Genomic DNA, 27,160 nt, shown 5'->3' on the forward strand with positions numbered 1-27,160 from the left:
GTGGGCAGAACTCGCCGCTCCTGGGTCCCCAACGCTGTGTGTTTTCCCTGCCGCCGCTTGAAGATCACCGGCCGCAGTAGGGGGAGACTACAGCTCCCAGGCAGCTTAGCGGCACCACCTCACTTCCACCCAGAATCGCGCCCGAAGGCGCAGAAAAGCGAGAGGCTCCCTCGGTGGAGCGGGGGCAATTACTTACCTGGCGGTGGACACGAGTGGACGTGTGTGGGCAGAACTCGCCGCTCCTGGGTCCCCAACGCTGTGTGTCTCCCCTGCCGCCGCTCGAAGATCACCGGCCGCAGTAGGGGGAGACTACAGCTCCAAGGAGGTTAGCGGCACCACCTCACTTCCGCCCAGAATCGCACCCGGAGGCACAGAAAAGCAAGAGGCTCCCTCCGCGTCGCGGGACGCACACGGGCGGCACCGGGAGAAGCCCGGGACAAGGGCAGGACAGTCTGTGGCATTCCGGGGCAGAACGAGGCAGGGCTGGGCCACAGACCTTGTTCCTCAGAGACTGACGCAGCCCCTTACTACTTATACAGTGAGACTCTATATTATATATGGTTTTTGACTAACCGTTGTGCTATTTTTAAAGTATTTATGCCACTAGGTGGCGGTTTAGCATATAGTGTGCAACTAATTCAAGAGCTTCTTTCGGTTATCCATATTTTGGTTTCATTAGCTTTTAAATATGTCCAAACACAATGCCTCACCTGCACTTGGCACTTTGGATAACTATTTAGTTACGGTCGTTCACAAAATTAATAATGAAAGGCGACAGTCGCTAGGGTTGTGTTGTGATCCCTTACCCCCTATTATATGCACCTCTTCTGCTGCAGTAGTACAGGATGATAGTAGCAATTTTATCAATCTTGATGTATCTGATAGGGTAATACCCGAGCAGTCTACCTCTACCCAAATTGAGTTGAACGATTCCATAGACATTATAGTACATCATCCTCCGACCCCTGTAGCCAGAGTGGTCAGAGCATGCAGAAAAGTTCAGACTAAACGAGGGGGTACACGCACCTCTAGGAAAAAAGTAGCTACACCACCTAAAAATGTAGATAAGGAAGATATTACCCCAGTGGAAGCAGGCATTGTAAAAATGGATGAAGAACAACTTAATCTCCTAGCTAGCATGATTGATTCCAAGATAAAGGGTATAATCAAACCTGTAGTGGCAAAACTTGACAGGTTGTCTGCAGAGGTTAATCGATTGGGTGGACTTCTGTCTAAGTATAGGGATGCGGTAGGCAGTCTAACTGCTTCAACCAAGACTAGTAGCAATAACCAAGATCCCCCACTTGGGAGTGATGTACGTCTAACTGCTTCAACTAAGACTAGTAGTGATAATCAAGATCCCCCACTTGGAAGTGATGCATGCGTTAGTGAGAACGTCGGACCAAAACCTCTACCTCCATTTTGCCAAGCTAATCAAGTAACTAGGAAACAACCTACGCCAGAACGCGTCATTAGACCTAGCACCAATCTGGTCACAAGCATCGATAACCAAATCCCAACTTGTATCAATCTCCCACCAGAATGTAGCGCCTATGTAGCAGTATTAGTTAATGTCCCAAAATTGAGTAAGGGCCAAACAGAAACACCTGATGCACTTAAAAATAAAACTTTACACTGGCTCAGTAATAATTGTAGTTATCCTGAACTAGGGGCCAATCAGATTATTATGACACAAAGGGTAGGCTGGGTGGGCCCACTAAGAAAAAAGTTTGAGAGGGACTGTATAATTATTAATTACAGATCCCCACACTGGGCAAAGAGTAGTCTTGCTTTGGCCCCACCCCCATCGCCCTGGGAGTTTAACATGACTCCCCTCCCTTTGGGATATTTCTACAGGCATTTATTTGATTCTGCACTATGTATCAATGAAAATCCTACTCGCAGTAAAATAACTGCTCCCTTGGCGCGCTATACAATCCCAACACAAAATAGATTCCAGGCATTCAACTCTCTGGAGTCCAATGATTGACAATGGCCACCTGCGGGGATGGTGTTAGAAAGGCACCTACATGGGTTACAGTCAACTGGTAACAACGAATCCATTAGTGGGGCTTTGCTTAACTCTCTACAGTTGGAAATTGGGGAATCAGAATTAGGAAGCCCCATTGCGTTGGCTACTAGCATGGATGAGCAACCTGATGAACCCAAGCAGGTACAAATTCCAATTCAAACTCCTCCAGAAATATCCACAATTTCAGCTGTAGATTCACCATTCCCTTCTATAGATGTAAAACCAAATATTATCATAGGTCAAGATTTAGGCTACAGTCTAGTTACCTGGAATATAGAGGGCCTTAGGAAAAAGTTGGATACCCCATTTTGGAAGGGTTTTATCACTGATGGTCATGACATTATTTGTCTCCAAGAGACATGGTTTAAAGAACCTATCTTTATAGAGGGTTACTCCTCCCACTGGTTACCTGCGGCTAACTCTGCTGCAGGACGCGCAAAGGGAGGTCTCGTTCTATTGATATCAAGTAAATTAACTGCATGTCAAACTAAAAGTTACAGTTCAGATGGGATCAATAATCAGGTACTTCGTCTCAAATTTAGCAAAGGCAATGATCTTATAGTGATCAACTACTATAATAACAAATTCGATAATAATAGATGGAAAACCCTACTTCCTCTAGAGAGTAAACTTGAGAAAGCCCTAGCGGTATCCCGAAAACAGGCAAATATTTTATGGGAGGCCGATTTTAACATCAAGCTATGCCCATTAGTTAAAAGTAACTCCTGTGGACTCAGAAAGGAGTCTGGTGTCGGAGATGCAGGGGATGATCTTCATTTCTCCCATTGTATTTATGGTATGGCTTTGAACAAATTATTGGCAAAATTTGACTTGGATCTATTTAATTGCTCAAAGAATAAGGAAAATCTCCCTTGCCCAACCTATACAGGCAGAAATACTAATACTAGTATCGATCATATTCTGATTTCTAATAACATTGAGTATTCAAGTCTTTGGGTTATGGAACAACCATTAAGCGATCATAACAGTATCCATATATCACTGTTGTGCTGGGGTAATAAAGAACCAGTTGACAATAATCGTGCCATCAATGCCACAGCCACCAGAACAAATGGAATGAGAATCAAATAGGCCGGTATCGATCCTCAAACAAAACATCTAGAGGTGGTGACTAAATGCAGAGTTGAAATTGAGAAGTGCCTGAGCGATGGAGTTATTGTATGTAATATAATTGATGAATTTGTTAAAATGAATGTGACCATTGATGAGATTTTTACCAGGAAAATCTGTATGAAGAGGGCCGAGAAAATAGGTTGGTTTGATGGGGATTGTACACAGGCTCTGCAAGTATTAAAACAAGCATTGAGTGTTAAACCTCGCAACAATGTAACCATAAAATCATTACGTTTAGATTACAAGGTAGCCATTTCCAACAGGAAGAAAAGCCTTCAGGATGAGGCATGGACTAATCTTAATTTTGCAGCAGAAACAAATAATGGCAAACTTTATTGGGAAATTATAAACAGTCCCTTTTTAAAGTCTGATAGCATGCCTGAATTAACTTCTTATGTTGAATGTAATGCTTGGATTGAGCATTTTACGAAGATTTTTAACCCAGCTAGCAATACCCCAGACTTTTTAACACCCGAAACTTCCACCTGGTACCCATTACCTCTGTTGATTAACCTAGATGAGGTATATGACGGTTTAATCGATAGGTGGTAAAGCTTCTGGACCGGATGGAGTTCCCATAGACCTCTATAAAACCGAAATGGATCTATGGGCACCCATCCTAACCAGGGTTTTTAATATGGCAGCAGAGGGACAAATCCCACTAACCTGGGGCCAATTGATAATAGTACCACTCTTTAAAAAGGATCCAAATCCGAGGCGAGTAATTACCGCCCTATCTCCTTGTTGGATGCCTCCATCAAGGTGATGAGCAGAGTTTTGCTAAGGAGATTGGAAACCTGGGCTGAAGAGCAGGATATTTTAACTAAGGTACAATATGGTTTTAGGAAGGGCTTAGGCACCCTAGAGCAATGTGCCAATCTTGACCTCTTGATAAATAAATATACTGTCGCAAAGGAGGGGAATTTATTTCTCTGCTTTGCGGACTTAAGTAGCGCCTTCGACCTCGTGGACCATGCCATATTATGGAGGATCCTATTGGACTTAGGCGCTCCCAAGGAAATAGTACACTTTTTAGGGAGGCTCTATGAAATGCTGTCTTGTAAAGTCCGTTAAGGCCCATCCGGAGAGTGTACCCCTTTTTTTAAAGTTACTAGAGGCATACGCCAGGGTTGTGTATTAGCTCCTCTTCTATTATCATTGTTTATTAATCAAATAGATTCAACCCTAGGCCAAATTTCAGCAGATGCCCCGCGCATTGACGGTAAGGTGGTACCAATTCTATTATATGCGGATGATGCCATTTTAATATCTCGTACAGCGCCTCATAGATAAAATAATAAAAGCAAGACTGTTGCCATGTCATGTGGCAAAAAACCCAATTCAACAAGCTCTTTTTTTATTGATAACGAGAAGCTGCTAACTGTAAAGAAATTCTGTTATCTTGGAATAACATTTTCAGATGATGGGAAATGGACACAAGAATTTAACAACATAGGCCTGAAGATGAATAGGAATACAAACAGCATCTTCAGCTTTTCCACTGAATTGGGGGGCCCCAGAAGAATTAAGGACCTGGTAACCATCTACAATGCTAGATGCGTTTCATCAGCATTGTATGGGGCAGGAATCTGGGGTTACTGCGAGGGGAAAACCATGCAATGTGATGAAAACAAATTCCTAAAGAGAGTATTGTGTGTCCCCCAATCTGCATCAACTTTACTTGTGCATGAAGAAGTAGGTATTAACTATATTACAGATCTTGCAGCTTTGCGTCCTTTAACATTATGGTGATCCATTTGGGCAAAATCAGAAACGATGCTTACACAACAAATAATAAGAGACTGTCTAAAACTTGATTACTTTTCCCATATACCTTGGTTGAAATATATCCATTATTGGTACCGTATTTTATTTAACAATGACATTCTGTTAAATCCAGATTTTGCCGCCTCTATCCCTAAGAAGGAATTAAAGGAGAAATTTGTATCATACAAGAGAGAGAATAGAGTAAGGCAATCTAGGACGCTACCAATGGTTGTCTTTTACCAAGAGCTTGATTTAAACAAAGGCTTCCAGTCTTACTTGTCTATGGTCACATATAACTCACACCGATTTGTATTAACGCGTCTTAGATTGGGTACCGTACATCATTTGGTGGCATTTCCTGTTATGAGAACTGATTCAAAATCTGTTTGCCCCTGTGATGGAATCTCACGACAAAGCTGCCGTCATTTTTTACTGTTTTGTAAATTTTATTATTTTTTAAGGCTTTTTTATCTTAAACCAATTCTTTTAAAATTTAATGCTCGATCATAAATTTTGCAATGAAATTAATTATGCGCCTAGAAAATCCAGACATTTGCTTTGCTGTTGCTATGTATATAAAGAAATGTATTGATGCTAGGAAATATATTACTGTTTAACTTGGTAACCAGTATATAGTTAAAATACATGAACTATACACTCACCCTGCTGGCATATTCTTCCTTTTAGAAGAGTTTTAATATTTATATTTGTACATAGTTGATTGTTTTTTACTACTGTTTTGGTAACATGTTTTTAAATATTCATGGAACATTTCTACCATAATGTATTAAGGCCTTATATCCTTGAATTATATGTAGCATTTTTGCACTTTATGGACACATTTATTGCACAAGGAATTTAAGCAATCTTTTGGGGGGACTCGGCTTGTACATATGTATAGTACGAAAGAGAAATGCATTGGCTATCCCGCGAATAATTTTCATAATTTTTGTCAGCCAAAATGTGGTGTTGTGATTAATTATTATCGTAATTTGCTGTTTTGTTTTTTGTTTGTGGTTACATGGATTGTTATGACAACCCGAATAAAAGCTTTTGAAACTGAAACTATAGGTTTGCTAGGTTTCCCTAGGTGCCGGCAGAGATAGGGTTCAAAATCTACAGCTAGGCCTTTTGCATAACATGAGTCAAGTCAAGTCAAGTCAATACGAGCTTTATTCGATTAGTTAAAATCATAAAAGCAGTTACATCACAATATAAAATCAACAATTCATATATTAAAAAACATTTCTTATAAAAACAATTCGTGTATTTACATTAAAATAGAGCATTTCATAGTGGGACTAACAAAAGGTAAGAATGAGACATTTCAGGAACTGTTTGATTTCAGTTTTCTAGACTTTACATGCATAGCAGCAACCCAAAAACTTGCGACCCCAAATATTACTCTGATGCTACTCAGGAGTTGTAAATAGCGGAGAGCGGGACGAACTTGTGTAAACCCTGCTTCTCTCAAGATAGGTATTAAAAACAATCTCCTACATTCATCATAATGGCCGCAAAACATAATAAAGTACATCAGTGTCTGTTCGGAGAAATTATCACAGCTACAGGGGATAGATGTATCAGTTTTTCCCCATACTGGATAATTCCCCAAGGAATACTGAATGATGTTAAGTCTAAATCTCACGAGGAGATTACGATGATATGGTCGAGTCACAATGGTCAAATAGGGTTTCACTTTAGGGGTGGTCTGAAGTATGTAATTAGCCCTAACCCTCGATTTTTGGACCTCTAATTCCTCCCGTTCCATAATCACATGTTCTAGAAAATTATTCTTGATCCACAGTACATCACCCTTCTTCATGGTGCTCGGGGCAAGATATAGTTCTGGCCTCCCGAGTTTAAAAAAGGTGTTTTTAATGTAGGCCAACCAAGGAATTTTATTAGCTTTATCCAACGCCATACAGTCTTTAAGAATAGAATGATTTAGACTGATGTCGGGGTTCAACCAGGTCTTGGCCCAGCAGGTCAGAGGTGCCAACTGTAGTTGGTCGCTGATGTAGCCAAGACCTACCTCGGTATGGACTGATAGAACTGGGGTTGATTGGGGGACCACTAAAAGAGATCTAAGAAACTTATTTTCTGCCACCTGGACTTTATCTTGTGGTAGATAGCCCCATATGGAGGCACCATACCTGGCTATTGATAGGCTTTTAGATTTATAAACTGCCAGCAGAGCTTCTATTGGACGTGAGCCCAGACGTTTCGCAAAACTCAATAGAGCGGAGTTGGTTCTGGTGACAGCTAAGCCTTTAGCATTTAGTTGCGGTCTCCAGGTACCCCTTTCGTCAAAAAGGATGCCCAGATAAGTGAATACCGGGACTATGGTGATTTCTTCCCCGTTGCAAACAAACTTTCCAAACTTTACATTTTTGGAGCGCTTCCCTGCAACCATTACATGGGATTTTTTATTATTTACCTGGAGATTCAAAGAGGACATAAATACCCCAAAATCGTCCAATAGTTTCTGCAGCCCTACCCCAGTACGGGCGAGCAGTACCGCGTCGTCCGCGTAGAGGAGTACCGGCACCATGTACTCCCCCACACGTGGGACGTCAGGAGTGGACCCTTTCAAAGTCGTTTCGAGGGAGTTTATATATAGGGTGAACAAGAGGGGTGCCAATATGCACCCCTGTCTAACCCCTCGTTTGGATTTAAAAGAACTCGTAGTTCTACCCTCACTATTGGTTCTAATAGTGGCCCGCAGATCTTGGTGCAGAGCCGCTAAATAGTTTACCAGTGGGGAATCAATCCCTATATTAATTAAAATTGCCCAGAGTTTACCACGATTGACTAGATCAAACACCGAGGATAGATCCATAAAGGCCATATATAACAGACCCTCCTTAGCCGAGGTGTATTTACTGATTAACATATGGAGGTTAAGGCATTGATCAAGAGTACCCCTCTTGGCCCTAAACCCATATTGTAATTCGGAGAGGATCTTCCTCTCTTCCAGATGTTCGCCTAATCTCTGCAGAATGACTCTGCCCAAGATTTTGACGGCAGAGTCAATCAGCGAGATGGGCCTATAGCAGACAGGATCAGATCTTGAGCCTTTTTTAAAAATGGGTATTATAGATGATGTTGCCCAAGATGAAGGAAACCCCGAAATAATTGTGGAGTTGAAGACATTCGTAAGTATCTTTGTCCAAAACTCCAACGGAGTCCTATAGAGGTCTGCGGGCACACCGTCTGGGCCCGGGGCCTTGTTTTTCGTCATCTCTACGATGGCCTTTTGTACCTCCGTTTCCTCGAAACGCAAAAGGGGTTCTAGCCCAGATTCTAAAGGGTCCATCAATAATATGTACTCATCAGCACTGTTATATATTTGGCTGAAGTGAGCGACCCATGACTCATCGGGAATCACAGAGTCCATCACCGAGTTATTTGTGCCAGAAAAATAAGGGTGGTTTATTACAGCCCAGAATTTTGAACTATCTTTTAGCACATCCGTTGACATGAGATTGTCCCAAGCCTCCTCCTTTATACATTTTTTACGGTTAGCCATAGCAAGTTTATAATTTTTCCTAAATGCGGCCACCTTATCCTTATTTCTCGGGTTTTGTTTTATAGCAAACATTAGTTTTTTATGGGCTTTTGAACACGACTCGTCAAACCACCTTGGCTGATCTGGGCAATCCCTCTTCTTATTACATTTCAGGTCAAGTGTCACTTGGGTGCAAATAGTAGTGAAAGAATTTATGACCTTTTTCCCATCTGCCAAGTTGTCCAGGCATATTGCCATGTCCTCCTTAACTTTCTGCTCTAGATCCTTGATAAAAGTATCTGGTACCACCTTAGCCCAGTTGAGCCTCCTCCCCTGGTCTTTAGGAATAAGTTTATCAGGATAACAGTCCTCGTTAGACTTCTGAGTATCTGTGTCCTCCCCCCTATGTATGGTCATAATTAGGGGATTATGGTCACTGAAGGTCGACATTGTGACCTCTGTGGAGGAACATACCTGTAGCACACCAGGCGAAACAAAAATGTAGTCGATTACAGTTTCTGCTTCTCTACCTACAAAGGTCTGGGCCCTTGCCTCCCCTCCACTTCCCTCGACTTCATAGAGATTACTATTTGCAAGGAGATCTTCTAACAACTCGCCTTGTGGCGAGTGCTCGAAGTGTGTGGAGATTGAGCCAGGTGGGCCTATATTGTGTTTATCCAGACAGTTCCAAACGCAAGGGTGAATATTAAAATCTCCCATAAGAATTATATCGAATGTAGCAGTTTGTGTTGACTTGTAATGTTCTAAATAAGAAGCCAATATGTTTAGGTGCAAATTCTGTGTGACCTTCTCAGGCGCATTGTAAAAATTCAAAATTAAAATCTTAGGGTATTTGGGACGACTCCATTCTAAACCTTGTAGGTTTACTGACAGGGACCCCACATTTTTAAATGAGCCTGGAAGTCTTAGTGAGGTTAAAATACATAGACCCCCTTTTGGTCTACCTCCCTGGCCTGCGGTGGCCTTGACATGAAAACTACAATAACCATCTAGATGAAAAAGGTCAGTTGTGTCCCAGGTCTCTTGTAGAGCTATGATCTCATGTTGAACCACAAAATGTAGCCATCTGTCGTCTTTCTATTTTTTTACCAAGACCCGCCACGTTCCAACTAATTACTTTATACGTGGAATGGGGAAGCAGTGGATTATCCGGTATAATGTTAATGGTGTTGTCAAGTTCTGTGGATAGTTGTCAATCATTAATGTCCAGACTAGATAATGCAGAAAATCTATTAGTTAATACTAGATCAGTATTAAAACCTGTATCAATCCCAACTCTTCCGACTATTTCTGCTGCCCTCAGCGATGCCTGTTGGGATTGATAGGAATGACACATGGTGTTATTAACTTTCAGAGTAGGAAATTGGGTCATAGGGACTATAGGCCGCCGTACTACAGGTTGTAAGTAATTGGCTAATGGATAAAAAAAGCCCAGGGGAAGTGGTCTGATTCCCCGCCCATCTAGATCTGAGCCATTCCAGAGCAGAGTGTCCACAATATTAGCTCTGTTAAAGTTAACAACTACGCAGTCTCCTGGGATGGTCTTTTTCCTTTTCCCCACCCATTCAACCCTTCTGGCCGAAATGATACTTGAGACAATATCAGTACTCCCACTACTAAACTGTGAGCACCACCTTTTAGTTCTGGTCAGGAGATCATTTTCAGTTTCTACAACTCCATTTTTAAGGGATGGAATTCCTGTCAGAATTACCACTAGCGGGGCAGCTTGTGGGGGAGATGTAGTGTAGATAATTTAGGGGAGCAGTGGTTGATAACATGTCCACTTTTAAGTGGGGAGCTTGGATGTAAGCCCTCAACGGGTGGCAGATATTGGTGTGCCTCCAAAGTGGAAACTGGCCTCTTCTCCTGATGACTGACAACTCCCGACAAAGTCTCCATAGCCTCCCCCCAGTAAAGGCTCAATATCCATAACCTGACTAGACGACCTGATTTGGTTAACTCCTATATCTTTAGAATCAGCGCAGTCTATGAGGTGCGACCTTGCATCCTTTAGGAATTTATCAATGTTTTCACATTTCTTGACTATATTTGCTACACAAAGATTCAAAGAATCCACAATATCCTTGCCAATGTTCACAAGAATAGGCTCCAAGCGGGATTCAATTACTTCCTCCATAAGTTCTAAGATATTTGGTGGGAGCCCATGATTCGATCTGTTAGTCACATTCCCTTTGGGCAAAACATCGGTATTCTTCCTTTTGGCACCTTTACTGGTCATATTAGTAGTAACAATGTGTGTTATAGACTCCCTTGGGCTAGCTCTCAGGGAAGCATTTGAACAAGTCTGTTGGTCCTGGGCACCTTGAGGCGGGTTAACCACAGCAATGTCTGGTTCAAGTGGGATGGGTTGCGCCCTACTAGGAGTTGTCACAACGTTTAGAGTGGGCATAGTATCAACGCTTGAGTCAAGACCCAATTCCTTCTCAACAGTAGCAATTTGGTCATTTAATGCCCCCACAGCGGAAGTTAGATAAGAAATAATAGTTTCTGATTTCCGGGGCACCTTAGCCTTCTTACCTTCCTCTTCCTTGGTGGGTAATTTACGCTTCCCCATCCTACAGCCAAGAGGGATGGCCCGGCTCGACCTCCTCTGGCCCCTGATGGCCCCGCCCTTGTCCCGGGCTTCTCCCGCGTGCGAATCGCGGGGCGAGATGTCCCTCTCCCCTTTGTAGCACCTCCGGGCGCTCTTGTGGCGTGTGGTAGGCGCGACGCCCCAGGAGCTGCTGGGAAGTGTAGTCGGGAGTCGGGTAATCTCCCGGTACTCCCGGTCTGCTAACGTTCTCTGCCGTTCCCCTCACGCCGCTTGCTGGAATGCCTGGAGCCAGTGCCCCCTGCGCTGTATCAGCAGGTAAGGTGTTGTGCCGGTTGTAGTTGTCCCCAGGGGCTCATGACCTCTCTCCCCTTTGTAGCGCCTCCGGGCGCTCTTGTGGCGTGTGGTAGGCGCGACGCCCCAGAAGCTGCTGGGAAGTGTAGTCGGGAGTCGGGTAATCTCCCGGTACTCCCGGTCTGCTAACGTTCTCTGCCGTTCCCCTCACGGCGCTTGCTGCAATGCCTGGAGCCAGTGCCCCCTGCGCTGTATCAGCAGGTAAGGTGTTGTGCCGGTTGTAGTTGTCCCCAGGGGCTCACGACCTCTCTCCCCTTTGTAGCGCCTCCGGGCGTTCTTGTGGCGTGTGGTAGGCGCGACGCCCCAGGAGCTGCTGGGAAGTGTAGTCGGGAGTCGGGTAATCTCCCGGTACTCCCGGTCTGCTAACGTTCTCTGCCGTTCCCCTCACGGCGCTTGCTGCAATGCCTGGAGCCAGTGCCCCCTGCGCTGTATCAGCAGGTAAGGTGTTGTGCTGGTTGTAGTTGTCAGTATTCACAGTAAAAATGTGGTGTGTCCACGTTGGGGTTTTGGGTCATTTTTATCTGGAAAGTTTGGGGAATGCTGGGTGGGTGGAAGTTTGTGGCTCTGCGCAGATTCCAGAACTTACCATCACAGACATGTGAGCAAAATGTTGTTTTCTTTACAAAGTCTGAGGTTTGCAAGGGATTCTGGGTAACAGAACCTAGTCAGAGGCACACATGTCACCACATCCTGGCTTTCCCTGGGTGTCTAGTTTTCATAAATGTATAGGTTTGCTAGGTTTCCTTGAGTGCTGGCTGCGCTCGGACCCAAAATCCATAGGTAGGCACATTCCGAAAAAAGTCAGTGCCTATTGGGCTTCCTGCCGCCCTGAGAGGGGGGAATCAGCCCCCTGATGGCCCCGATATGCCCCCAAGGGGGGCGGAAAGACTGTGGCAATTGTTTTTGTAATGGGGCATTTGCGTGCCTATTCTGGGCAGCCCCCACCCCTACGTATAAAACCAAAATATTAATCCCGGTGCCTAATGGGCGTTCTGCTCCCCGGGGGACAGATCAGGGGCTTCTGCCCCCTTCTGCCTCCTGCGGGGCACAGAAAGTATGTGGCATTTTTATGGGGGGTTTGAACATTGGCGTTCCCATTGGGGGCATCCCCACCCTGAACTTTGAAAAAAAAATCCCCGGTGCCTAATGGGCTTTCTGCCCCTCTGGGGGGGTGAGATAAGTGGCTATTACCCCAACTGTCTCCCACTGGAGCAGAAAGACTGTGGCAATAGTTTTTCGGGGTGGTGGCATTTGCATTCCCATTCTGGGTGGCCCCCACCACTAAGTATAAAAAAAAACTGGTGCCTACTGGGCTTTCTGCAACCCCCTGGGGGGGCGGACCAGCGGCTATTGCCCCCATCTGCCACCTGGGATGATCGAAAGTCTTTACGTTTTTTCACATTGGCATGCCCATTCTGGCCAATAAAAAATAATACTCTGGTGTCAAAGGTGCTTTCTGCCCCTGGGGCCGGCAGATTGGGTGTCACAGCCATCATATACCCCAGGGGTGGGGGGGGTCAGAAAGACTCTATGGGGCAAAATTAAATGGGGGGAGCAAAGGCCCTTACCCAAGGTACTGCTCCCCCCTCCCTGGTGGTTAGTGGGTGGACCCCTGCTTGGGGAATCCCCTCCTGGGGCGATCCCCAATCAGGAATGCACTAGAGAGTGGTACCATTGGAAAGGGGAGATTCTCCCCTTTCCAACAATAACCCTCCCATGTGTTTCGGTACTCGGATGTCAGATAGCCTCACAAGCACCGAAACTGTGAAACTGAAACTAAATTTGAGTTTTATTTTCGTAGTAATGACGCCAGCGCGCCATCCGCGTGATCGTCATTACAAGGAAAACAAAAAACATGATTTGTGAGGTTTTCCCACCTCCCATGGCAAAATCTTGTATACAGCAGATGGTTTTTTTGCAGATGTGCTCAAGACAGAATGGTTCCATCATGAGCACACCTGCATTTGTGATCATGATGGAACAATTCAGTCCTGAGCATGGAAGGGGTTAAGGAACATTGTATTGTTGGTTGTATACAGTTTTTTTTAAAAATACGGTTCACGTACCAAGCTCAAATGCATGTATATGGTACTTGACTCCGGCGCAGTGTAGCTATTAAAATGATATAGGTATGGTAAAGTTTTCAAATTAGTTTCAAGTGAAACAATTATTAATGTAGTAAATACTAAAATATAAGATGCAACAAACATTAAAGTTTTGATGTTTATCACCAATGTTGAAAAGTTGCGATGGCATCGCGTACAGTTTTCAGGAATCGTGTCAGGTATGCGATTCGAACGTAGTGTTGGCACTACTAATACAGATAAATATATGTATTTATGTTCTTCATTTTTAGGGTATATTTTTAGTTATGCACAAATAATAATATTTTTAATTTTAGTAGGTTTTATTGTTTTAAAAAAAAATCATTTAGTGGAACGCAATACCATTGTGCACCGCTGCGTCCCATATTTCTGATGTCGCATAGGGTGCACAACTCTAGCGATTTTTCAAAAGTATTAAAATGTATATTTAAAGATGTTTTTAGTTTACATTAAACGAGGAAATATACTTATAATAATTTAGAATGGTATATTTTTAAAGAAAAATACATACAAATTAAAATGTAATTCTTTTTTACGGATTTACGTTGGAGGCACAAGAGGGTCATGTATGTGTCACGCATTCCCTTTTGATATAAAATTTAAAGGATTTCATTGGTTAAAGAGCTTTCTATCACATAGAGAGGGAAATCCCACTCATTTTCTTTTTCATTTGGATGTGATACTAAACAGTATAATTTGTAAAGAAATCACCCATTTTGAAGGGTCTTTGATGTTTGTTTCTTGTGTTTAAGAGAAGATGGCAGTCTCTTCTGATTTGCTGCAGGAGGAGAAAGACAACATGGAGGAAGAAGTAGAGGAATCACTAAAGAAAAGGAAAGAAAGTGTAGTGTGGGAATTTTTTACAATTCCTTAAAGGGAGAAAAAGTAGATGCTCACAAGCTAACTTGCAATATCTGCAGTGAAGTACTGTCTCATAGATCTGAGAGAAAGTACTCTTGTGGTGCTTCATCTATATATAAGCATCTCAAGACCATGCACAGTGCTCGACTGGATAGAGAGGAACTATGGAGTTTGAAAGAGCAGGAAGCAGAGCAAGGTGCCAGAAGTGCTCAGGCTGGACCATCACATTCACCAGGCCAAGTTTTAACTATGCCACTGACTTTATCTGAGTTCGCCAAAGCTGGACTTTTCCGCCCTAAGTGCTCCATAGTGGTTAGCTTTGGAAAGCATGCTTGAGACATTTAATTTTTTCCCCCTGTTTTTCCCCTGTTGTTGCACACCTTTTTTGTGCCAGTTTTTGTTAATTTTTACCCAAATTTTACAAAATAACAACATTTTCAAAATGGATACAAAAATAGAAAAAATTAACCTGGTAAAAAAAAAGGTTTCTTGCAAGAACCACCTTAACTGGTTAAATGAAAGAGAAAATATATGTTATTTGTATGTCTTTAACAATGTGTACATGTTTTTGTGAAAGGTGTGTATGTGGGATTAAGTACATATATGAGTAAAAGGCATATTTACAAGGGATTTGCACCACAGAAACTGCACTTTTAATGATGTTCTTGTGGTGCAACGTCCTGCTCCATATTTTTAAGGTAGCTTTAAGCCACTTAATGGGGCTTAATGCCACCTTGCAAATATGACCTTTACTGCACCACTCTGCTGTGGCAAAAGGGCATGCAATGGGTGTTGCTGTTGTACTTCAACACCCATTGGTTTTTTACATTGGTCCCTATTTACAAGGTTGGTGCATCCACTTCACCTTCCACAAACCCACCACACACCACTGCACCCAACTGATCCCCCGCCGCTGCTGGAGCAGAAATCACCGAAGACCAACTACGCGCAAACCTCGCTCTCAGCCCACCCATCAAACCCTCCAACACCGACGACGCTGCCCACAGCCTCAGACGCTGGATCGATGACTGTGCCAACACCCTCGCCCGCTAAAGAAACCCTCCTACAGAGACACCAGCAAGAGGGCCACCCCAATACTCCTAGTCTCCAAGCAAGCCTGCCGGAAACTAAAGAAGAAATGGCACAGTGAGCAGACTCCGGACAGCCATACAGCCCACAAGAACGCTATCCGCAACCACCATCACCTCATCAGGACTGCCAAGAGAACCTCCTTTAAAGACTGCCTCGACAACAATGCACACAATAGCATGGAACTCTTCAACATTGTGAAAGAACTTTCCAACCCCAGCTCCAACACCAATGACATCCCGTCGTCGCCAGCCCTGTGCGACTACCTCAACACTTTTTCCACTGCAAGATAACAGACATCCACGACAGCTTCAACACTCAGACAGCCCCAACAGACATCAACACAACAGAGTCTCCGCATATCATCGACCATGAACCCCTGCGAGGCTGGGCCAACGTGTGCATTGATGACACCATCAAGACCATGAGCACAATCCACTCCGGCTCCCCGTCAGACCCATTCCCGCACCACATCTTCAACAAAGCCAGCAGCTCCATTGCATCCCATCTGCGCCCTACTCAAAAAAAACAAGGTGGACCCAAAAGACCTCAAGAACTTCCGGCTCATCTCTCTTCTTCCATTCCTCAGCCTGACACTGTTCAACTTCTACATGGCCCGCTCACACACGTCGCCCGACAGAAGAACCTCAACATAATCTCCTACGCCGACGACACTCAACTGATCCTCTCCCTCCACGAAGGAATGAAGTCCGTTGCCGACTGGATAAAGACCAGCCGACTGAAGCTGAACACGGAACTCCTGCTTCAACACCCTCCGCATGCTCCGCAAGATCTACAGGTAGATCTCGACAGATACAAGAAGAACAGTCACCCAGGTCCTCGTCAGCAGAAGACTTGAATACGGAAACGCCCTCTACGCGGGAGCCTCGACCAAGCTCATCAAACGACTGCAACACATCCAAAACGGCTCTGCACGACTGATCCTCGAAGTACCATGCCACAGCCACATCAGCCCCCACCTGAGAAACCTGCACTTGCTCCCCGTTAACAAGAGGATACCCGTCAAGCTCCTCATTCACTCACATAAGGCACGCCACAAAACCGGCCCAGCCTACCTCTACAGATGACTTTCCTTCTACATCCCCAACAGCCAGCTCCACTCCGCCGGCCTCGCATTCGCCACCGTCCCTCGCATCCGAAGAACAACCACCGGCGGGAGATCCTTCTCCCACCTCGCCGCCAACACCCTCCCACTGAGCCTACGACAGACCCAAGATCTGCTGACCTTCAGGAGGCTACTCAAGACCTGGCTGTTTGACCAGTAGCGCCTCCCCGCTCCCCTCCCAGTGCGTTGAGACCCTCATGTGTATGTAGTGTGCTTTACAAATGACTGATTGATTGATTGATTGATTGATTGATTGATTGATTGATTGATTGATATGGGTCAGTGCCAAAAATAAGACCAGGAACAAACTTGGGCCTCATTTATGAGCTCTTTTGCACCCCTGAAAATGTCATTTTTTTCAAATTCAAGTGGCGGGATGTGCCCAGTTATTTACAAGGCCACAAAAAACTACTTTACATGGATTTTCATACCCTTGTAAAAATGTGTTCCTTTCACGCAGAACAGGGTATATTTTACGCAACACCCATGGAATCAGAAGCATTCGCAGATTTACGAGAAATTATAAACCTGGGAATTCGTCAGTATTCAACGCCACCCCAGGGGTGGCATTAGGGAGGCACGACTGGGAGAATTTTTTAAATTTTTTCTCGTTTACTCCTTTTTCTAGTGTACGGCTTTATGCAGCACACATAGCAAAAGGAAATCGCTTGAATTGATTGATTTTGTGCAGGAAGGTGTCCTTTCCTGCACAAAATCAATCAGCCCTGCAATGCAGGCACTCTTGCTCTATGGTGCAAGGATGCCTGCTTTCACGCATGGCAGCCCATTGTGCACCAGTGCAGGGGAAAACGACAGGAATGTACTGTATGTCCTTGGTATAGTGTATTCCTGCTCTTATGTTTTGACGTAGGGCAGCACAGCAAGATTCCTTGCTGCACTGCCCTATGTCAAAATCCAATAAATGAGACCTTTGGGATTAAATAGGTTCAACAAGGAGAAATGATTCATTTCTTCTTGTTTTTGCAGTTTCGATGTTTGCTGCAATTTGCAGTATTCAAAGAAACAGAAAATTGTCATTAGTGATTATTCATGTGCAGGTTGGTATTTTTTCCTGGACATGGACAATCATTCCCTGCAACGAAAGCACCCTTGTACTATGTTGCACAGATGTCTGTATTCTCGCTAGGCAGCTAAATTTAGTGCAAACTCTAGGGGAAATGCAGAGATAAGATGACGCATGTGTGTAAAAGAAGCTGCATAAATCACTTTCTGGTTATTATACAGGGCAGCAGGGTATGAAGCTGTGTGTTCAAGTGCTTCCATGAGGACTGCGTAGCAAACAGATCTGTATTTCTGGGACTAAAAGATAAAATACCTCTCACAATATTTGTCCATGCGTGTGATAGAACGTATAGTTTTTAAGTTAGGGTCATCAGCTGCACAACATGTCAGGCTACATGAAGATCTACGGACATACCTGAAATATGGTAGCAGTAAGATATTCAAACTCAAAAGCATACGCTTTCAGGTTCAAGCACACACATCACTATCTACAGCCTATTTGCAGTGTACCTTTGCAGAGACTTATATGGACTAGGATAGAGGTTAATATACTTGCCACCATATTTCAAATCTCACATTTCTCTACCACTTTTTAAAGAGAGATGTCGCTGTGCCAGGCCTAACACAAAATAAAAAGTCACTTCCTGTCATGTCACTCTTATTAGTGTCATCATGGTTGTAGAGATGTAAATGAGAGTGTCTGTGTTTTTTTCGTTAAGATGACACATGCATAGTAAGGTATAGGTACTAGACTACCTCTGTTTCAAACTGTATGCTCTGTAAATGTGTGCAGAAGAAGCTGCATGGATCATTTTCTGCTCATTGTACAGGGCAACAGGATATGAAGCTGTGTGTTCAAGTGCTTACATGATGTCTACCTAGCAAACAGATCTGTGCTTCTGGGACTGAAAGGTGAAGTAGCTCTGACATATTTTTCCAGGGAAATGATAGACTGTATAGTGTTTAAGTTAGGGTCATCAGCTGCATCACACATGTCAGACTACATGTACAAGTAGAGACATACCAGAGATATGATAGTAGACATTCAAACTTGACAGAATATGATTTCAGTTTAAAGCACACACCTCACTATCTACAGCCTTCTTGCAGTCTACCTTTGCAGAGACTTATATGGACTCGGATAGAGTTTAATACATCAGAGAGGCAGAGCTTGCAATGCCAGGCATAAGCAAAAATGAAAGGCTTATGCCCGTTATGAGCACCAGTATCTTTCTAGAGACCTCAATGAGTGTCTCATTGCTTTTTAGGGGGAAATGATACATGTACAGAAGCCTATAGGTACTAGACTCTCTCTATTTCACACAGCATGCTTGCTAAATGTGTGTAGAATAAACTGCGCGGGTCACTTTCTGTTCATTATACAGGGCAGCCGGGTATGAAGTTGTGTGTTCAAGTGCTTCCATGAGGCCTGCCTAGCAAACAGACCTGTACTTCTGGGACTGAATCCTGAAGTAGCTCTGACAATATTTTTCAAGGGGTATGATAGACTGTATAGTTTTTATGATAGGTTCATCAGCTTCAGCACACGTGTCAGACTACACATACCAGTAGAGACATACCTGAGACATGGTAGCAGTTAGACATTCAAACTTGACAGAGTACGCTTTCAGTTTAAAGCACACACCTCACTATCTACGGCCTTCTTGCAGTGTACCTTTGCAGAGACTTATATGGACTCAGATAAAGGGTTAATACATCTGGCAACATATTTTAAACCTCACTTTGCTCTGCCATTTTAATTAGAGAGGCAGAGCTCGCAATGCCAGGCCTAAACCAAAATGAAAGGCCCGCTCACATCATGCCACTCTTCTGAGCTGGGGTGGCAGAGTGGGCTAAAGAACGGTGATGGATCAAACCCAGATCTTTTGACTGGGTGTGAGTGTTTGATTGGTTCTGATGCTCCATCCATCACCACCCCCTTTTGTACAACTCTTCTGAGTGTCAGCATCTTTCTAGAGACGTCCATGAGTATGTTACTGCCTTTTTAGGGACAAGATTACACATGTAAAGAAGCCTATAGGTACAAGACTACCTCTGCTTCACACAGCATGCTCCCTAAATGTGTTGAAGAAACTGCATGGGTCACTTCCTGCTCATTATAAAGGGCAGCTGGGTATGAAGCTATGTGTTCAATTGCTTTAATGAGGTCTGCCTAGCAAATAGATCTGTGCTTCTGGGACTGAATGCTAAAGTAGCACTTTTGTATTCGAAGTCAATATTTATGAGGAGTTTGGAACGTTTATTTAAGAAATGCACAAAGTAAGAGCGAATGTGTGTTGTGAGATATGCCTCTGGATAGTGCTCAAATGATACCTCATCAAAGCTGGAATACACAAATCAGCTGTTCTGTCAGTTGGCACAGCATGAGACTTGGTTTCTCATCCAATCAGATTGTGCATGATTTTAATATATTATAAAACATGTGCAATATTTACACCTGTGTATGCTTTCACAAGCTGTTTTCCAGCTTGGCATGCTAAAAAAACAGCAAGAGGCCTTTTGCTCATGAACAGCACATTTGAACACTGTAGGTTTAAAATGTATATTCTGCTCACACCACTCATCAAACGTCCCAAAAGGCACTTATGTTAAAAAATAGAACTTTTCATCGGCTTCAAAAATACAATGAACGTTTTTAGGTCTAGCGTTAGCCAAGACTTCTTTTTAAACTAAAATAATACACATAATCTACTCACTTGTAGGGGTTTCCAGGCAGCCCTCATCAGTCACTGGTCTCTTGTTGTATCATTTACATTTTTCCTATACCTACTACAGCATCCAGCATAGGGCAATCTGCTTGTTCACTAAAAGCACATCCACACATTAAGTACTTCCCTTCAGGTCAAGGGACAGCTATGGCAATGCTTTCATTTTCAGGCCAAAGAAATATTGTGAAGTTCTAGTAATTGCCCCATCAATAAATATTACAAAAACCATGATAAAACACAATGAGCATTGACAAAGCCAAAAGGCTAAGCACCAATTAAAGAGCTATTTGCTTTGTCAACGTGTGCTTCATTACCACTCTAAGTATAAATCATTGACGTGTTTGTACCACTGCTTCTGTTGCCTGTTGCAATTGACACCCTTGTCCAGTCCACAGCACTCTATACACAACAGGCTTTGGTGCGGGTACATTAGCACTTCATAAGACTGCCCCTTCCATAATGAGCACAAAATCCACACTTTAGACATGGTTTAGTTACTGCGTGTGTGCATACATTCTGCAATTGGGTCAAGCATACATTTTAGGCACAGCATGCTTCACACAACAAAGGGAACAGGCTTCAGTATGGGGCACATTAGCAGATCTTTCACAATCCATCACTAGTGAGGTTTACTGCGCACAGCAAGTCACTTTTGCAATCTTTGCAAGTAGCTGCCTTAGGTGTGCACCTACATAACTCCAGATTTCCTATCTGCAGGTTCCATTACTAACTCAAAGGCAGGTTTCTAAACAGCAGTGATAACATCCCCAAACAAACCTTGTGTTTTTGTGCAGATGTAATTGTTAACAACAAGCCACATAATTGTACTCAACAACACAATTACATATTACACCACATACATTCTATCCACATCACATAATTCAACATCATACCTAAAATTCAACAGCACACCACATAATTAAGCTCCAATACATAACACTCCACAACACAAAATACCATTCCACATATTTACGCTCCATGATACACAATCCCACTCCACATAATTGCAATACAATCAATACCACATAATTGCTATCCACTTAATTCCACAGAACACCATACCACATAATTCCACCACACAAATCCACTCCACACAACAGAAGCTATGCCACACAATGCCACACCTAAGCATTCCAAACCAACACACATTATTCCACTACACACCACGTACATCCACTCCACTCCATAACTTATAGGTAGAACACATTTACAACACCAATAGCTCTAACTCTCATTATACTTTATTTTCTAAAGCACAAGTTTTTGCCTTAAGTGGTCTGTGTCAATTACAAATTATGCGTTAAATCCTGTTTGGGGGTCACTTTGTAGGCCTTATCTGTTCATTTTTCTAAACATAATATATTTGGTTATTTGGAAAAAAGTTAAAAGGTTTAAATAAACAGGGCGCAAAATACAAAATGTACATGTATAGCTACCATTGGTGTGTGAGAGGAGGGTTAATGCATTTTTAAACTTTACAAACATTATCTATTTTTTACACACACTATTGCACAGTTCCACATCACACAAATAAACTCAACATGTGTCCATTACAAACCATATAATTCAACAAGAAACCATATGGCACAATTACATAAAACACTACAGACATACAATTCACACCTCATAATTCAACATACCACCACAAAATTACAACAGCACACCACATAATAAAACTCTAATACATAACACTCCACAACACAAAATACCATACCACATAATTACTCTCGATAACACACAATCCCACTCCACATAATTCCTATACATTAAATACCACAACATTTCTGTCCACATAATTCAACTGCACAACGTACCATATAATCCCGTCACACACCACATATATCCACTCCACTACAAAACACATGAAGAAAAAACAATTACATTTACAGCACCAATAGCTCTACCTCTCACAAGTGCGAGACCGATAGCATTGTAAATGCTTGTTTAAGTAGTATTAGTTTGGAGTGTAGGAGAAAGGGGTGTGGCCATTGAAAACTTCTCAGCAAACCCACTGTGTGGGACTTGCTGCAGGTAACAGGAGGGGAAGTTGGCCCCTAAGGACCCTCAATAGCAAAGGGGGCATCATTCCCTGCTAGTAGTGTGCCAGGAGGCGTGTTTGCTGAATGGTGGAGAAAGGGGGCTGGGCCTTTGACCAGCTCTCAGGAATTCCACTGTGCAAGAGGTACCAAGAGAGCTTCTTGACCTCCAAGGTCCCTCAGGAATAAAGTGGACTTCATCCCCCAATAAGTAGTGCACCACGAGTGGTGATTGCAGAGTGGCGGAGAAAGGGGGCATGGCCTCCAAAGTCCTCTCAGCAATCCTGCTGTGTGGGACTTATTGAAGATAACAGGAGGGGTAGTAGGTCCCCAATGAAGTCCGTGGGAGCCAACTAATCCTCCTATTACCCCCAGTAAGTCCCATACAGCAGGATTGCTGAGACCTGATAGCAGGACGAGTCCCCTTTCTCCACCAATCTGCAAATGCGCCTCGTGGCACACTACTAGTAGGGGGATAAAGCCTCCTTGGCTATTGAAGTTCCTTGGTGCCAGCTTTCCCTCCTGTTACCTCCAGCAAGTCCCACACAGTGGGTTTGCTGAGAAGTTTTCAATGGCCATGCCCCTTTCTCCTTCACTCTGCAGACGCACCTCCTATTTGGGGAATGAGGTACCCTTGGTCTTTGAGGGTCCTTAGGGGCCAACTAGCCCTCCTGTTACCTCCAGTAAGGTCCACACAGCTGGATTGTTGGGAGGGGGTCAGATGCCATGCCCCTTCTCCACCACACTGCTAACACGCCTCCTGATGCACTGGTGGTGGAGGGATGAAGTCCCTTTTAGTCCTGAGGCCCTCAGGAGGCATGGGGACCCTATACTCCCATCAGCAGTGCGCTGAAAGTTGCGTTTGCAGAGTGGTGGAGAAAGGGGGCATGACCTCTGAAGACCTCTCAGCAATACCACTGTGTGAGCCTTACTGGAGGTAACAGGAGGTCTTGTTGGCCACTAAGGACCCTTAGGAGTCAAGGGGACTTCATCGCCCACCCAGCAGTGCACCAGGAGGCATGTTTTTTCCAGAGTGGTGGAGAAATAGGGCAGGGCCTTCTGCGAGTTGCCAGCTTTTTTTTTAAATGTGCTATTTTTTAGGAAGGAGGGCTGCGTGGGTCCCCTTCCCCAAAGCATTTTTGTCCACGGGACCCCATCATTTGTTTTTAAAAGTAGTGATAGTGAGTTGCGCGACCCCATCCCAGGCCTATTTCACCCGGGGACCCCAGCCCCCAGAGAGGCCAGGTCATCCATTTGTTTTAAAATTAATATATGTTTTTATTACAGGGAGGGAGGCTTCACAGAACCTTCCCAGGCCCATTTAGGCCCTGGGGTCCCCATCTCCCAGGGCCTGGCCATTTGATTTTTTCTTCTTTGTTTTTGTTTTTACAAGTGAAAGAGGGGATGGGGCTGCGCGTCCCCCCTCTCTGGGTAGAATTGGCCCCCGGGGATCCCATCTCCTGGGGCCTGCCCATTTAAAGTGGGCACCTCTAGGGCACCCACTCTCCAATGGGATAGGGGGAGCCCGAAGGCCCCCGATGTTCCTGCCAGCTCCCCACCTCCTGCGGGAGCCAGCATTGCTTTGGCACCCAGGGAGCTGCTAATATGCAGCTCCCTGGATTCCAAAGTAATGTCTGTTTCGAGCCTGAAAACAGACCTGCTCTGCGTTCAACAGCCAAGAGCATTTTGACTCTTGCTTGCTGAAAGCAGAGCAGTTGTTTGCTATGACTTGGTGGGAGCATATAGCAAACTGCTATGTCCTGGGGGTGGGCAACCCTGGGACATTGAGGGAGCCAGCCCTGGGTGGGGGGGGGGGCGGTCCCCAGAGCCATGTAGGGTTCCTGGAGGACAGCCCTCCTACCATTTTCTGTTTAGCCCCAGGAAAGGTGGTGATCCCCAGGGCCGGGGATCCACAACGGACCCCCTTCATTATTTCATTTATGCTCTGGGGAGGTGACAGTCCCCTGAGCTGCATGGGGGGGGGGGATCAGCAGCCTACTGCATTTGTATGGTGCAGTGTCCTAGGGGGGTGGCGGTCCAGGAGGCAGAAGGGGGGGCATAGGGAGTCCCACACATTTAAAAAAAATCATGTACATGCCCTGAGACAACAGGCAAGGGGAGCACCTCCCGCATTCATAGTGTTTTGTGCCTCAGGGAGGTGGCTGTCCCTGGGCTTAACAGAAGCATAGGAGGGGGGCCTTTCAATACCCTCATGCCCCCCAGACCTGGCCCATCCGGGGGCTTAAGAAAAAAGACATGCGGTAGCCTGCATGTCTTTTTAAAAAAAATAGATTCACAAGTCCACAGCAAAATTACAAAATAAAATGCTTTTAAAACATGGCGGGGTCCCTGTGGGATCCCCAATCATATCTGGGGGTCAGGGTATTCCTACCATGCCTCCTTTTCTTTTTTTTTTTAAACATTTTGTCTGGGACTCAGTTACAAGCCGAGTCCCAAGATGGCAGCCAACACTTCCTGGTTGAAGTGTTGGCAGCCAATCAAATTTTAGTAGGATCTGCATGTCCACTGCAATGACTCTCATTCCCGGATATCTATATTTTTTAAACTATAATTTCTCTGAAACTACTGAACGGATTTACATCAAATTACAAAAAAGCACACATTTGGAACCAAAATTTAGCTTTCTGCCAAATTTGGCTTAAAGCTGTTCAGCCGTTCGGGCTGTAGTCATGTTCAAAAAATGAAAAATCCCCTTGGACTTAACATGGCGAAAACATGTTTTGGGGCCCCCGTTTTATCTCTGCCCCCACTTGACGGATCACCCCAAAACTTTCAAAAAAGCAAACAGAAGGGGGAGTTTTTGTGAAATATTTGTGGAGATTCGTCAAGCAACCCTAAAGTTATTGGCAAAACAAAAATCACTTTTCCTACGGAAACGTTGGTCCTAACTATAACTACCTACTGGCTATTGGCAGTAAGTATTATATATAAACACAAATTCAGGTATCCACTATGTAATTCTAGTTATGTCAGAGTTTCAATAGGAAGAGCATTATTTATTTTTGCGCTAATAACTTTGGTGCTGTTTGACTAATCTTCATCAAAGATTCCAAGGAAAAGGTTCTTCCACCTGAACTCCTGCTTAGACAGTTTTCTGCCCATCCACTAAGTAACAGGCCAAGAATAAGGGGCATCCCAAAATATTGATTTCCTAAGTTAACTCCCACAGGAAAACTCTGTCGCAGATCACAAAAAAACACTGTATAGAATTGCACCAAATTTGGAAAATAGTTAGAGCTTTACTAAGAAAGCCTGCTTTTTGTTATATAGTGAAATTAACGTTTAAAGAGTGGCCCGCGTTGGGCATCTAGGGGTTAAAAAGTTAGGTATATCTGGAATTTAGGTGTCCAGATATGCTGTGACTGGCAACTTTAAAGCAGACTTATCCTTCCTATTTGTTTGGTCACAGCCTGAACAATATCTTATTGCTGCCATTATAGGACTCAGGGACATGTTTTCTGTGTCCTGAAATTGAAATAAAATATATATATATATATAAGGGGAAGGGAGAACACACCCTGACCCCCAAACAGGCCCCCTCTTGATTGGCTGGCCACAACATGGACAAAATGTTGGGACGCCCATTGTGGGACCACGGAACATGGTCCCAATTGAAATGCATGTAGTGAAAGCCTGTTTTGAGTGTCATAAAAAGGAGCACATGTGAAAGGTGATAAGAAATTTTAGTCACAACATAAATCATTTGTTGGTGGTACCATACTAATTTTAGGAATTAGGGTGTCCTCTATGGTGATTTTAGCCTGCGAAAAATCCTGAAGCTCTATTGAGTTTTGCTGAATCACACTTAAGCGAAAACTTTTTTCTCTCATGATTTTCTCATAGAGGTTATGAGAGTTACTGGAGAAACTAAAATGAGACCACATTTTCTGTAGGTTTGTCTACCTTCCTCAGTCATGTGGAATAAAGTTGGCTAGTCTTAGTAAAATGTGTACTTCTAACAGCAAAGGCAGCATGTCAGTTGTTCTACTGCAGCTTCTCAAAGTATTCTTGTGAATAACCAGAGCACTACCTTTCTGTATTTATGAAAAACATGCTGTCACACTTGAAGCCATCTTGATGGAATCAAAGTTGTAAAACATGAAGCATTTCCTTTAGACATGAATATAATCTGGGGGTTGTTTTGCCATATCTGGTTAGTGCTCTAGGAAGCTAAAATGAGGACACATTTTCTATTTGTTCTCAAATATCTTACTCATCCATGTCAGTAGAACATTCTGATATGCAGAGTAAAACATTTACTTACAACACCAGCAGCAGCCTGTCAGTTAACTCCATAGATATCAACTGCAGATTTACCACAAAGTTCTGATGAGCAACTATAGTGCTAACATCCTGAATTTATGATAAAGGTGTGGCACATCTGAACTCCATCTTGATGGAATCAAAGCTGTAAATCGGATTACGGTTTCTACAGACCAGTGATCCTCAAAGTATGGCCCGAGAGCCGCATACAGCCCTTCTGACCTTCGCAATTAACCCCCCCAGTAACAGCAGCACTTCAAGATGCTAAATAAATGGTGATGTTTTTAATTACAAGCTAACTGAAGTTAAGTCAATTATTCGATAGGAGTATCCTGCAACATATAGCCCATCACAATTCCTTACTCCCATCCTGCTGCCATTAATGAGGCTCTCTGGTTCACCACAGACCACACTTTGCAGCCCCTTGTAATATATTTGAGAGTGTCTATGCTACAGAGGATACTGCATTAAATGAAAAAATGAGGGATTGATTTTTGTTTTGGGGAAACAATGCTTAGAGCTCTCAAAAGTTAAACT

Source organism: Lissotriton helveticus, chromosome 6 (assembly GCF_964261635.1).
Source record: "Lissotriton helveticus chromosome 6, aLisHel1.1, whole genome shotgun sequence".
In the NCBI taxonomy this organism is placed as follows: Eukaryota; Metazoa; Chordata; class Amphibia; order Caudata; family Salamandridae; genus Lissotriton; species Lissotriton helveticus.